Source organism: Eucyclogobius newberryi, unplaced genomic scaffold (genome assembly GCF_026437365.1).
Source record: "Eucyclogobius newberryi isolate DKJ021-1_F unplaced genomic scaffold, fEucNew1.0.hap1 SCAF_1, whole genome shotgun sequence".
NCBI lineage: Eukaryota > Metazoa > Chordata > Actinopteri > Gobiiformes > Gobiidae > Eucyclogobius > Eucyclogobius newberryi.
The window spans coordinates 44,427,044-44,439,862 of record NW_027315723.1 but is presented as its reverse complement, the minus strand read 5'-3'; the positions used below and the strand labels follow the sequence as shown (position 1 = coordinate 44,439,862).

Sequence of the window (12,819 nt, the reverse complement as noted above, 5' to 3'; positions counted from 1 at the left end):
AGTCAATTCAACAGGTTGTGTTCACCTTCTATATATTTTGATTCTGTCATCATTTCAGATGGAGGGTCCAATTTAAGTCTATAGGAGATTCGACAAACAGAACAAACACACTTTGGCAACATGCCCGGATATGGACCCGTTGGCGCTATATGGAGTTGGGCCCCAACATTACACAATAAATGGATACTGCTTAAAGTGTGGCAATTTTTTTTAAGAAAACAGGTGAAACTGCCTTTAATTTAGTGGCTTTCATGTCTAGCCTGGTTATAATAAATAGTGATAGGCTTACCCTTTATGTGCACAAGATCAAACTTATAGGTTAGCCATTTTCCTTTCACCCATAAGCCTTCAACACAACCTTTTGAGTTCAACAAATGTAGCGAATAGGGTAATTACATCGTACTGCACTGTCCTTTTTAGCCCATAGTTTGAGAATCACTGCTTTATAACAACTTTCGCACTTAACATAGATTCCTGGCCCTGCAGTTTTGCAATATGAGAGAAAGTGAACTTCATGCAGGGTTGGTTAACATGTAACCTGCCCAAATCACAAGACTGTCTGCTGAGGAACATGAGACAAGAGCCTTATCTGCAAACCTGTGTTCAGAGTGAAAAATGGACTGGTGATATGCACCCAGGGGTGGAAAGTCACTAATTACAAATACTCAACTTATATACTCGGGTACTTTTTTAAGTACCTGTACTTTTCTTCAAATTAGTTGTAATTGAGTATCATTTTGGCCATGAAATTGTAATTGGCACATTTAAAAGTACAGAAAAGAGCACAGGTCCCAATCATCCCATCTACAGCAGTCTCACCTTTGTCTCTGCTCATTTCTTCTTTTATTTTGCAATGTTTCTATTTTACAAACTTAAAACAAAACAAAAACCACAGAATAAAAGATCTGAACACAACCAGAGAGGAGACACAAACCAAAACAAGCAGACATCCAACAACAGCCACAAATGAAAAAAGAAGAAGAAAAATCATGGCACACAGAACCTGAAGCAAACATCCAATTTAGTCCACAGTCCATTAAATATGTAAATGTTCCAAATTTAACCTTTTCCATGTTAATGTTATGTCCATTATAATGGAGTCCAGTCCTTGATTGGACTTGATCGGTCCCTCATCTGCCTGAAGAGTGGGTCCAGCTCGACTCCGATGGTCGACTCCCGACTCCGCCGGTCGACTCCGCCGGTCGACTCCGACGGTCGACTCCGAGGGTCCCTCATCTGCCTGAAGAGTGGGTCCAGCTCGACTCCGATGGTCCCTCATCTGCCTGAAGAGTGGGTCCAGCTCGACTCCGATGGTCCCTCATCTGCCTGAAGAGTGGGTCCAGCTCGACTCCGATGGTCCCTCATCTGCCTGAAGAGTGGGTCCAGCTCCAGTCTCCCGCGCATCCGTCTGTCCGTCTGTGAGTCAGATCTCTCCTTCACTCTGAAACTCCTCCAGGTTTCAACTTTTTGCCAAGGAGGTTTTTTGTAGTTTTTCCGGCCGAGAAGGAGGGTCTAAGGACAGAGGATGCTGGGACACCGTCCCTCGCCACCACAGACATTGCTTGATTCATTTTTCACTGTCGCCCTCAGAGGCAACTGTTGTTGTGATTTTGGGCGTTACAAAAATAAATTGAATTGAATTGATTGTTGGTGCATCTTGTGTCATCCATTTTTTAAATGGTAAACTTCATTGTAAAAGGCCTTTATAACCTTTGTTGTCCAGACTTTAAATCTTGAGTCTGTGCTGATAGGTGTGAAATTTTGATCGAAATGTTATCATCTTTGATTAGTTTGTATGTTTTGATCAGCTCCATCCATGTTGCAAGAAAAGAATCCATCCAGGGGTTCTCCTCCTCCCCCAAATGATCCAAATGTTTGTCATCTGTCAATAAGGCTTGCAGGAACTCCCGGTACAACGTTAATCTCAATATTTTTCCATTGAGCTTCATATTCTGGGTCACACCAGCACAGAATGGCTCTGATTTGAGCTGAAACAAAGTAATTTTTCAAACAAGGCTATCAGTTGCAACGTGCGAGAACATATGTTGCAACGTGCGAGAACGCCCGTTGCAACAGCGCCACCTAGAGCAAAAAAGAAAAAACATGAAACTGTTAATCTTTGTCCTGGGCACATGACACATGAAACATTGATAGAGCTACCTTTGACGACTAAAACACATCTGGCAGCATCGCTGTATGATAAACAGGAAGTCAACCATGTTTAATCAAAGTGGCCTCCTTTTTTTTTGATAACTGTAAAGTTTTGAATTGGATACAGTTTTTTTTTTTCCCTTTCCATTTAAATCTTGAGATTGTTTCATTCCATTCATCTAACACAGGGGTGGGCTAACTAGGGCCCGCGGGCCACATACGGCCCGTTTGTCTTTATAATCTGGCCAAACACGCCAAGTAATATTAAATATATATATATATATATATATATATATATATATATATATATATATATATATATATACATATGTGATCGAACACGGGAAAAACTGCCACAAGCCGGCCCGGACCTAACAGAGATAAAGCGAAAATAAGATTTTTTTTTTCAAATGTGTGATTTTTGTTTTTTTGCAGAATGTGCTAGTTGAAGTTATGAATGAGCCCCTGTGTGCTTCAGATAACACTATTGGTTGTAACGTATACATTAAGCTGTTAAAAATGGGTAGTTTTCGGGTCTTTTTTCCAGCGCTCCTGGGGGGCGTCACCTTTTTCTAGCCAGCGCATGTTGATCTTTTTCCACCAATCAGCTGCGAGCCACATGGCTACAGCTGCGTGTTCTCCTTTCAGAGACATCATTCATTACTCCAGACTGTCTTCAGAGCTTACATTCCCTGGACTACATTGCAACGGAACTGAGGTACTTTTACTCTAAAGTATTGCTTTAACGCTGTGTTTTAAGGTGGTTTCGTGATGTCACTTTAGCCTCGTCACTTTTGCCTCGGGCACCCAGAGACAGAGCATTGCTAAGCTAACATGCTGCTTCAGTGCACTCTACGTTATAAATACGGGCTTGAATTTAATGTTGTCACTTACTGAATAATCAACATCACGTAGTCTCTTGAAACTAGCTGTTTTGGGATGGTATAATGTCTGTATCTTCGTGTTTTTTACTGTTTTTTACTGTAGCCCGCCTTAGCCGCTTTAGCTCGCTACATTCCAAGCTAGCACCGGCCGTGTTCTTTTTTCCTCGGCCTCTGCATAACAAATACGGGCTTGAATTTAATGTGACTACTACTGAATAATTACCATCACGTACTCTCTTGAAACTAGTTGTTTAGGGACGATGTAATGTCTGTATCTTTGTGTTTTTTTTACTGTTTTTTACTGTAGCCCGCGTTAGCCAGTTTAGTTTGTTCCAAACTTCTTTGTTTCACTTTTCAGAAGAGGAACTCAAAGCTGGAGTTTATCAAAAACTATGCAGAAGTCCATTGCATTACAGCTTCGACTTTGCACAGCAGGTACTATTTATCCTGAACACTCGCAATACTGTCATATTCATGTGCAATTACTGTCATGATTCATGTGCAATTACTGTGCAATTCATGTGCAATTACTGTCGTGACACATATTCATGTGCAATTACTGTCGTGATCACATGCAATGGTATTTATTTATTTATTTATTTAAACTTTATTATTTTTCCCCTCCATCCCTTGTTGGGAAATGGGAGGTTCTGTCTATAGGAGTTTTTGTTTATAAGAGATCTTCTATTGAGAGTGTTTTTCAAACTTTCTATAAGTTATCTGTTCTTTTCCTCTGTATCAACCTGGGTTGCAACAATGAAATTTCCCCATGTGTGGACAATAAAGGATTATCTTGTTATCTTATCTTATTTATTACACATAATTTACTTAACTTCACTTTATTAAATGCACAATAAAGTGCAAATGCAGAATAGCAATTATAGACACGCAATAATGTCTCATTCATGTGCATATAACTGATGTAAATAGATTAAATTTATTTTACCATTGAAATGAGAGGTTCTGTCTATAGGAGATTTTGTTCATGAGAGTTCTTCTATTAAGAGTATTTTTTTAAATTTATTAAAGTTATCTGTCCTTTTCCTCTGTATCAACCTGCGTTGCAACAAAGAAATTTCTCCATGTGTGGACAATAAAGGAATATCTTGTCTTATCAAATGTCACATGTCTTAATCTAATTCCTTCGCTCTCTCCCTCTGTCTTCTACCAATACACTTTCCCTCACACCCTCTGCAGCCGGTCAGCACGGAGAGGCGCGCTGACCCCGCGCGCAGAGGCGCGCGCTGACCCCGCGGGTGGTGGTGTGGTGCTTGCAAAAAGTCACTGTGAAGCAGAACCTGTGGAATTTCAGCTACTACGAAAATTCAGCTGTTCTGCCTCCGGTTGACAATCTCTATGTCCTGGTCCCACCTGGACTGAACATTGACAGGCAGACCTATCTGCATGAAAAAATCAGGCCTTTCTGTACTGACGAGGCAAAAGACATCACATGCCCAGCGCCAAGAGTCACAGCACAGAAGAGTATACCTTTATATTTCATTATGTACATATCATGCCGTTTAGTGCTCAGTGTTCAATGTTTTGCTGTTTGTGTTGCACTGAATAAACCCTATTCCGATTCTGATTCTTGGATTATAAAAGGCCCTGAATAGCATCAAAGTATTTCCATTTCAATATAGTAACTTCTAATTCTGAATCAAGTCCAGTTCACATCAAAAACAACACTCCTCTTGAGTCTTTAGTGACAGCTGTAGGGGGAAGGTGCTGTCAGTGTGACAGGGGGGAGGGCTTATCTCAATGAGCCCCCCTTTGACTCTGGGCTCACTCAGGTGAGAATCTTTAGAGGCAGTTTTCTCAGTGAATGGTGTTGAGAGTTGTATACATTCAAATGACCACAACTTACTCAAATATTATCAGATATGCATTAGTGAGACATCATTGTATAGCTTGATACACTTTCAGAATCTGTGAATAACTCAAAATGTCTCCGGGTAGACTTGTAACTGGTTTATCCACGGTCATTCACTTATACGATAGTCAACATTCAAAATAGAAATGGGTCTGTATGAGGCACACTCTAGTTGGTCCTTCTCTTCAGGGATATGATGGCTTCTTTCCAACTAGGAGGGGTCTGAGATTTTAGAGTGCCCAGTTAAAAGTTGCCAAAAGGAAAGGGGCAAGTGTGTCTTTTAAAGATTTATACCACTCTGAGGTGAACCCATCGCTCCCCGGCGATTTCTTGTTGATTTGTAGTCATCTGGACTCAGTTAGAAAAAATAGACATTTCGACTCTCATCCAAGAGTCATTGTCAATAAAAGAATTTAGGTCGAGAACTCCGATATTTATACTATTCTGTGGTAAGTCCAGCCCATTGGGGGGAGCCTTCCTGAAGAGGAAAGAGTTGTTTGTTTCAACAGAAACTTACCCTCTTGGTATCTACCGAGCCTATTCAACCCTTTAATGGGCTCTTAGTCTCCCCTTTGTCTTTGTGAGACCCTGGCTCACCCACCCTGAGTACCTGATTAGCATGTAAATGTCCTGGTCCTGGTCCTCTAATTCTCCAGGGGTTCAGGATCCCATTGTAGACTGCAGGAAGATTGAACCTTAGACCTCTGTTTCTGTTTAAAGAAGGTTTTTCTTTTTTTTAAACAAAAATAGCTTCCTTAACTCCTCTTTCAAACCATCTTTTCTCCCTGCTTAAAACCTTCACCTCACCATCTTCAAACGAGTGATTAGAGGCTTCCCTGAAGAAGCTTTCAAAAGAGTGCTGGATTTTACACAGACAGCATAAGAAGCACAACACAGGAAGAGCAAAGAACGCCAAATCAAGAAGTTCAACATTCTTTTGAACAAAAAGAATGCAGGTAAGGTCGAGCTAGACATTAGGACTGAGACAGACAAATTAGCAACCAGATCAGGACCAAATCTGTGTCAGATCGTGTCCTGACACAGGCAGAAAAGGACGTACTCTCCAAAGGGCTCAACTTTTCTGTCACCTCTAAACACATCCCTACAGAGGACTACATCACAGCCACTGAAACTGCAATTAGGAACAACAAAATGACTGAATCGGAGGCTGCAGACCTGAGGTTACGTGTCACAGCGACTCTGAAGAGTGCCAAACCACCACCATCAAATATCACATCTGAAGAGAGGAAAGCACTTTCAGCACTAGAAAAAGATCACAGCATCAACATCCTCCCAGCCAACAAGGGACGTTGCACTGTGATTCTCAACGCAGCTGATTACGAATCCAAAGTCCACACCCTCCTCGAGGACACGACCACATACGAACGCTTGAAAAGAGATCCGACCAGTGGCTACAAGAAGAAAGTGATAGACTGTTTACAAAGGCTGGAAAAAGAGGAAGTGATAGACCGGCCTCTGTATTACAGACTGTATCCTGGGGAAGCCATGCCATGCATGTATGGCCTTCCAAAAATACACAAAAAGGATGTTCCACTCAGACCCATAGTGTGCAGCACAGATTCCATCACTTACAATGTGGCCAAGCATTTAACAACTATATTGGCTCCACTTGTGGGGAATTCGGAACATCATGTGGAAAACACGCACAACTTTGTGGATAAAGTGAAACATCTCCAACTGGACCCAGATGACCTCATGGTTTCATATGATGTTGTGTCCCTGTTCACCTGCATCCCGACCTCTGATGCAGTAGCAGCAGTGAGGATCAGACTGCAGGAAGACACCACCCTACAGGAAAGGACCAAACTGACACCTGAACACATATGCAAACTGTTGGACATCTGTCTGAACACCACTTACTTTCAATTCCGGGGACAATTTTACAGACAGATTCATGGCTGTGCCATGGGCTCGCCCGTCTCTCCCATAGTGGCCAACCTGTACATGGAGTACTTTGAGAAGAAGGCACTGGCCTCCTTCTCAGGCATAGCCCCAAAACTGTGGCTTCGCTATGTCGATGATACTTTTGTAACAATCAAGAAACAAGAGTTGGAAACCTTCTCAGAGCACATCAATGCAGTGGACCCACATATCAGGTTTACCAGAGAAGACGCTAAGGAGAATCACTTGGCCTTTCTTGATTGTTCCACGATCAGAGGAGAGGACGGGAAACTCCAAATAGAAGTTTATAGGAAACCTACACACACGGACCAGTATCTGCTCTTTGGTTCCAACCACCCACTACAGCACAAGCTGGGTGTGATCAGAACCTTACAACACAGAGCTCAAGGTGTGCCCACCAGCTCAGAGGGCAAGAAGAAAGAGGAAAAACATGTCCGAAATGCCCTCTCAGCCTGTGGTTACCCCGCTTGGGCTCTCAACAGAGTGAAGAGAACCAAGAAGCAGGACAAAAGGGAAATTGAACAGAGAAGGAAGGGTGTTTCTATCCCTTATGTCTCTGGCCTGTCGGAAAAACTGCAGAGAATTTTTAGACAACACGAAGTCCCTTTTTATTTTAAACCAGGAAACACTTTAAGACAAAAACTGGTTTATCCTAAGGACAAGTTGCCAACTCAAAAACAGAGCAATGTAGTTTATTCTATCCAATGCAGTGAAGAAAGTTGTAAAGAACGTTACATAGGTGAGACTAAACAGCCTCTACACAAGAGGCTCTATCAGCACAGAAGAAATACTAGTTCAGGACCAGAGAGCGCCGTGCATCTCCATCTTGAAGCCTCTAATCACTCGTTTGAAGATGGTGAGGTGAAGGTATAAAGCAGGGAGAAAAGATGGTTTGAAAGAGGAGTTAAGGAAGCTATTTTTGTTTAAAAAAAAGAAAAACCTTCTTTAAACAGAAACGGAGGTCTAAGGTTCAAACTTCCTGTAGTCTACAATGGGATCCTGAACCCCTGGAGAGTTAGAGGACCAGGACCAGGACATTTAGATGCTAATCAGGTACTCAGGGTGGGTGAGCCAGGGTCTCACAAAGACAAAGGGACTAAGAGCCCATTAAAGGGTTGAATAGGCTTGGTAGATACCAAGAGGGTAAGTTTCTGTTGAAACAAACAACTCTTTCCTCTTCAGAGTCCAGATGACTACAACTGAAGCTTTTTCTACTATGGAACACGCCTGGACAAATGAGGGATTACACCGACATATTTGACATTTGAACAACTTGCACTTTTTACAGAATTTGCAAGAATTTGCAAAAGTATTAGTACTCCATTTAGCCAGTTTCAACTCCTTAACGCTTCAACCGATTTCAACATGTTATACCTCATTACGATCACTTTCGCAGTAGTAGATGTGTGCTATTACTTTTGTTATTTAAACAACTTGTACTTTTTGCAGAATTGTCGAATTTCAAAAGTATTAGTTTTCCCCATTTAAATGAATTTGGGCGCTGAGTGTCTGCGGAATTCTTTAGACTTTATTCTTTAGGCTTTGTTCTTTAGAATTTTGTGACGGAGCCAGTCGAGCAAGAGAGAGAGAGAGAGAGAGGGAGAGAGGGAGAGGGGGAGAGAGGTAGACTTTATTCTTTACGCTTTATTCTTTAGTAGTTTTGGATCTCTGTGAACAACAGGTAAGATTGTAGGGAGGGAGAGGGAGGGAGGGAGAGAGAGGGAGGGAGTGGAGAGAGAGGGAGAGAGTGAGAGAGAGAGAGAGAGAGAGAGAGGGAGGGAGTGAGAGAGAGGGAGGGATGAGAGAGAGGGAGGGAGGGAGGGGGAGGGGGAGATGGGGGCGAGGGAGAGACGCAGACACTCCAGCAATGGCTTCAGCCATTGCAGATTTTCTAGTTATTTAGTTCTTCTGATATAACAGACAAATTTAGATAATCTTTATCGTCTGATATCGTCCTCCAGATAAGTCTTCATGTTGTTGGACATTTTTTTCCTTAAACAAAAGGTCCGTAAGCATTTTGGCATTGAACTGCCACAGTGTGTTTATTTGTCTTTCCTCCAATTCTACAGAAATGTAGATAGGAGCATGATCACTTAGGTCTATTGTGCCTATATCCGCTTCAGTGGTTTTAGATCTGTCTTCATTGAAAATAAAAAAGTAGTCATTTCAGGGATAGACTGAATGAGGATTTGATAAATGGGTATAGAGAGCATTCACCGACGTCACAAAACCACGTGATACGCATACGTTGCCGCCCCCTTGTCATACGTTGCCGCCCCTTGGCCGTCACTTGTTGCGTTCCTTTGCACTGATAGAGCGTGGAAAGTGATCTCAAACGTACATTATGGAGCCCCCAGAGCTTTCAGAGTCCACAAACTATATGGATGAGCTACACAGAGGTCAATATTTAGAAAAGCTGTGATCAATCAACTCAGATCCATATTTTATGCCTAAATCACCGACTCTTCCAGATATCTCCAAGCCCACTGGTCCCATGGTTCACAAGTCCCAATTTTGATCAAAGGCTCTACGCCTGAATAAAACTGATCTTGATTATACTGCATTTATTCTCCGGAGCTCCAGCGCAGGCAGGCGGTGCGTGAGGCTGCATACCCGGGTCACCTACACCGGGCTGAACAGCTGTCAGCTCTGCCGCGAGCCGCTCCGTCCGCGCGCGAGTGACTGACAACCGATAAAACTTCAGATCAACAAAGTGTCTACTAAACTGATGTTAATTCTACAGCGTGCGCAGAACAGATAGACTTATATATCCGGAGCTCCAGCGCAGACAGCGGTGCGTAAGTCTGCATGCCCGGGGTTCAGCGCACCTCCACCAGGCTGAACAGCTGTCAGCTCCGCCATGCGCCGCTCCCACCGCGCGAGTGAGTGACAACTGATAAAACTTCAGATTAACAAAGAGTCTATCCATCCATCCATCCATCTTCTGCCGCTTTATCCGGGGCCGGGTCGCGGGGGCAGCAGTCTGAGCAGGGACTCCCAGACTTCCTACTCCCCAGACACTTCCTCTAACTCCTCCGGGGGGATCCCGAGGCGTTCCCAGGCCAGCCGAGAGACATAGTCTCTCCAGCGTGTCCTGGGTCTTCCCCGGGGCCTCTTCCCGGTGGGACATGTCTGAAACACCTCCCGAGGGAGGCGCCCAGGAGGCATCCGGAACAGATGCCCGAGCCACCTCAGCTGGCTCCTCTCGACGTGGAGGAGCAGCGGCTCTACTCCGAGCTCCCCCCGTGTGGCCGAGCTCCTCACCTTATCTCTAAGGGAGCGCCCAGCCACACGGCGGAGGAAACTCATTTCGACCGCTTGTATCCGCGATCTTGTTCTTTCGGTCACTACCCAAAGCTCATGACCAGAGGTGAGGGTAGGAACGTAGACCGACCGGTAAATCGAGAGCTTTGCCTTTTGGCTCAGCTCCCTCTTCACCACAAGAGTCCGATGCAGCGACTGCATCACTGCAGCCGCTGCACCGATCCGCCTGTCGATCTCACGCTCCATCCTTCCCTCACTCGTGAACAAGACCCCGAGATACTTGAACTCCTCCACTTGGGGCAAGGACACCCCACCCACCTGGAGAGGGCAAGCCACCTTTTTCCGGTCGAGAACCATGGCCTCGGATTTGGAGGTGCTGATTCTCATCCCAGCCGCTTCACACTCGGCTGCAAACCGTCCCAGTGCATGTTGCAGGTCCGGGTTTGATGGAGCCATCAGGACAACATCGTCTGCAAACAGCAGAGATGAGATCCTGTGGTCCCTAAACCGGACACCCTCCGACCCCTGACTGCGCCTAGAAATTCTGTCCATAAAAATTATGAACAGAACCGGTGACAAAGGGCAGCCCTGGCGGAGTCCAACATGCACTGGGAACAGGTCTGACTTACTGCCGGCAATGCAAACACAGCTCCTGCTCCGGTCATACAGGGACCGGACAGCCCCGTACTCCCGAAGCACCCCCCAAAGGACACCCCGAGGGACACGGTCGAAAGCCTTCTCCAGATCCACAAAGCACATGTGGACTGGTTGGGCAAACTCCCATGAACCCTCGAGCACCCGATGGAGGGTATAGAGCTGGTCCAGTGTTCCACGACCGGGACGAAAACCACTCTGCTCCTCCTGAATCCGAGGTTCGACTATCGGTCGGATTCTCCTCTCCAGTACCTTGGAATAGACCTTACCTGGGAGGCTGAGGAGTGTGATCCCTCTGTAGTTGGAACACACCCTCCGGTCCCCCTTCTTGAACAGAGGGACCACCACCCCGGTCTACCAGTCCAGAGGCACGGTCCCCGAACGCCACGCGATGTTGCAGAGACGTGTCAACCAAGACAGTCCTACAACATCCAGATACTTTAGGTACTCAGGGCGGATCTCATCCACCCTCGGAGCCCTGCCACCGAGGAGTTTGCGAACAACCTCAGTGACTTCAGCTTGGGTGATGGATGATAACAAAGAGTCTACTTTGAGCCATATATATATATATATATATATATATATATATATATATATATATATATATATATATATATATATATATATATATATATATATAGAATATATAGATCGCTCTTATTTCCGGGTTTCTCGGTATCGGATAGAACTTCTCTCCGTTTATCTTCCCGGTTGCTGCACTCAACTGCCACATAAACCTTCACCATTGTGATAATAGTAAAGAGTGCGATATCATTAATGACGTTTTGGGCCTCTTTGAGCCGTGTTTCGTCGTAAATCGAAGCAGAAAAACTCCGGTATAGAATGGGCTTGTATGGGGAGACACGCACTGATGACGGCCAAGAGCCTGGAGGAGCCTGGGGGAGCGTGGGGGGCGGCCGTGTGACGTCACATGAATGCTCTCTATACTGGCGTGCCCTAGGATTAATTTCGCTCCTTATGTCAATCAATCCTATACTCTTATTTATTGTTCCTCCAATGCCTCTTGAGTTCAACACATCTAATGTAGGCTGAACGTGAAGATTCCAATCGCTGCCACAAATTAGGGTTCCCTCAGAGTGGCTTGAATCAGATTTTTTTTCTACATAGTAAGACCATGGTTGAAGGAGAGAAAATGTCAATTTTACATAATATGTGTCCTCCAAGTTCTTTATAAGACAGGGTCGAGAGCAGGATTCAAATCGCCAACCTTTGGATCAAAAGACAAGCACCCTATAGCTACTGACACCCATAAGGACATCAAACATGTCTTTGGAGTTGAATAATGAATGGCACAATTTTTTTAGCTATTATGAACAAATAGTGAGCTGGAGCAAGTCAGAAAGTAAAATTTGCCTTTTAACTGGCAAAATCAACATTTTCTGTCCTAAAAAGGAAGGTAAAAATACTAATATACTTTTTAACCTGTTACCACCCACCTATTTTCGCCCTGTGCACAATGGTTGGACATACCCAAATGGCATTGCTTATTAAAAGATGATCTTACAGCCCACATGCAAGTGTGATGCACCATTAGAAAGCTTAGGCCGCAGATGTGAACATGAACACTGTCAGGGCTTCAGAACTCACACTACAGAAGCCCAAACATAAACAGAACATCCTTTTTTTAGTCTCGCCTGAATATTGTCAATTTGTAATGGTCCTGAGCATGACATACTTCATTGTGTACATATGCTGTTCACTGTACATGCTGTATATCTTGTTAACAACAACTGAGTAAAGTTACAGATCTCTAGGAACAGGCATTTTGGTGCTTTTGACCTCTATGTATCAAAAAGTATATTCGCTGCTTTATTACAATTTTAGCACCTCTATGATCATAAAACATACATTTTGATGTTTTGTAGGCCACTAATACCCATTATAACTGCTAAAAACAATGTATGTGAAAATGTGTAAATATGAGTTTACCCATGAATTGCCCATATAAAGGTGAAAAAATAAATAAAAATTATAATATTTCTATTTTATTTTTGTATTTTATTTTGTATATTTTGTAACAAAAGCCGCGTCCAAAAGGCTAATAAAATCTGA

General features: G+C 43.8%; 1 protein-coding gene across 1 annotated transcript in view; it reads right to left on the bottom strand.

Annotated features, from left to right (window-relative positions):
• Positions 1–12,819, bottom strand: part of ect2l (epithelial cell transforming 2 like) — a 63,116-nt gene that overhangs the window by 11,047 nt on the left and 39,250 nt on the right. The gene's annotated exons all lie outside the window — the stretch shown is intronic.